Raw genomic sequence first — 2635 nt, 5'->3', positions numbered from 1 at the left:
ATCCTGACGGCCACCAGTTGACGTATGAGGCAGCACCGATCTCAGGGCTGGTTCTTCCAGGCCTAATGCCAGGTGGTTATAGTGTAGTGGTGCCTCGCCACCACTATTTCAGTTCAAAAGGACTGGGCTTGGGGCCTGGGGGCTGTAGTTCTCAAAAGCATCCCAGGTGGGATTCGCCGACCCATCAAACCTTGACCAAGCAGCTACAGGAGAGCTGGGGTTCAGCGGCAAAGGGGCAGCGAGTCGCAGCTTTTCCCTTGGAAAAAGCATTATCTCCTGAAAGTCAAGTATGTGCCTGATTGCACAACAGCCAGTAGGAACACAGGTGCCGGAGCATGAAAAGGGAGTCAGCAGGGCACTGCACCCCTGTACCCTCAGGAGTGAACTTTGAGAAGCTGAATAGATGGAGAGGCCATGGACTCTCTGCAATCAGTCTGTTGGCTCCGCTCCAAGGCAGTGACCAGTCTGAACCAAACCAACAGATAAGACGATACCAGGGAACCAAGGGTCAAGAGAAGAATTTAGCAAGAAGATGCCTTCTGCTCCTGCCCGTGCTCAGCGGCATCAAAACCCTGGGGAGGAGACTGGTGTGTGATAACGGGAGTGACCATCCTGCTGTCAGCTTCCATTTCGCCAGCCCCAACTGCATCCCAAGGCTCACTTCATGCCTCGTTTCATTGTCATAGCAACCTTACGAAGCTGAGGGCCAGTTTTATTCCCTTTCCAGAGGAGGAAACGGAAGCAGACGCCTCTGAAGTGACTGGCCCGGGGTCATAGAGAGTGGAGAATTGGTAGAACCAGCCCCAGAAACTTCCGTTCTAACCCCACACACTCCATCACCTTCCACGCCTGGACACCAGAGCCCATCGGTCCTGTAGCCCCTCAGCCGTGTATGTTCTGCCCAGTTGTGACCCGCATGTAGTCACTGATGGGGAATCTCGAGTGTAATTGACCCACAGTGTGGGTGCAATTCTTCTAAAGGGGTCTTTCGATACTCTTCACAAAGTCTTGAATGAAAAGCAAAGTAAAACCCTTTAGGGTGTCCCTGAGCGCAGCTTTTGACTGCACAGCAGAGGGGCTCACAGAATAAAGACTGCCACCCACCAGCTCCATCCTCCATGAAACAAATCTCCATGACACCCAATGGTCAACAATTGCTTTAGATCTAGTATAAGGACGCAGGAGCCCAGGAAACAGAGTCAAGGAAGTCAAACAGTCAAGGAGAGATCAGGAGGTGAGCTCACAAATGGTAAGGCATGTTACCAAGACCATGGAACAATTGTTTGTACAGAAAGTGTTACGCGAGAATCTAAAGTCTGTAAACCTTCATGAAAAACACAATAAAGTATTATTTAAAAGAAATCCAATAAGACCTGTCCTAAAGTCCCCAATCCATCTGCAGAATATCTACTCAGATGACACCTCCGGCAGATCCCCTCTGGCCACTACCAGCAGAGATTATTGCAAACTTGATGGACGGAACCATCCATGGTGGATGGATGGAACCACGGGATCATATGATACTTGGTCAGTTGCCTTCCCTCTTGACCCAACATGAATTTGCGCTCGGCTTAAATATTTCTTGCTTGTTCCATGACAGAAATGTTTTCTCCGGCTTTTAAAATATTGTTGATGTGTTGCAGATTTGAATAAATGACAGGCACTATAATGTCTTGATAATTTAGAAGAGTCTTTATTCAGTTATAACTGGACTGCTACAATCTAAAAGTAATTCTTTGATTGCAGTCCTGAGTCCACATTTCAGTCCATTTTTTAAAGGAGGAAAATTCAGTTATCCTTTGTCTAAGATTGAAGCAAGCATGGGCAGAAGCAGAAAGCAAAATTAGTGTTACTATTCTTTAGGGTAGGAAGCGTTACAGGGTACAGCATTGATCATAACACTCTGGTAACATCAAGAAGAGCAGGCCTGCATTACCAGATACGTTCCTTATCATAAATGAAACAATACCAAAATTGACTAAAACATCCTGGTTACCATACAAGATTAACTACACCATTCAGATGACAACATCCGAGGGAACGATATTGAATCAGAACAAACAATCTATTGAAGAATAGTCTAAACGAATTGCAGGTCCAGAACCTGGGAACATGGAGCACATTCTAAAATTCATCACCACCAGAGACTTTCCCATCAGGGGAGGGAGAATGGGCAGGTCGACTAGCAGTCAGCTTTCTGAGATCGGGGGAGGAATGGGCCAGTGACTTAGCAGCTTACCAACAATGGAGTTTCTTTTGCTAGTCTGCCTCAGATGGTCTTTGTGTTAGTCTGGGTACTTTAGAGAAACAAATCCACAGAAACTCAAGTATAAGAGAGAGTTTTATAGAAAGGTTAATTTCACATCAAGAATACATCCCGTCTCTCCTTCTCCTCCCCTGTCATCTGCTCCTGTGTGCTCTGATGAGATATATCCTTCTCCCGGAGCTGCGGATTCAGTACCATCCTTTGAAATAACTTCTTCTCAGGGGAGGGGCAGGCATCCACTTAGTATTTGTGGTTGTGTTGCTGTTTTGTTGTACATTGTTGCTTGGTTTTGCTCTGTCTTGTTTTTGTGCATGTTGTTGTCTCCGCAGGTCTGTCTGGATAGGACAGGCTGGATGAACAATCTGGAGG

This window comes from Echinops telfairi, unplaced genomic scaffold, assembly GCF_000313985.2.
Source record: "Echinops telfairi isolate 266 unplaced genomic scaffold, ASM31398v2 ScPeMD7_7458;HRSCAF=8496, whole genome shotgun sequence".
Classification (NCBI taxonomy): domain Eukaryota; kingdom Metazoa; phylum Chordata; class Mammalia; order Afrosoricida; family Tenrecidae; genus Echinops; species Echinops telfairi.
The sequence above is the reverse complement of the archived record's forward strand: the minus strand, read 5'-3'. Positions refer to the sequence as shown.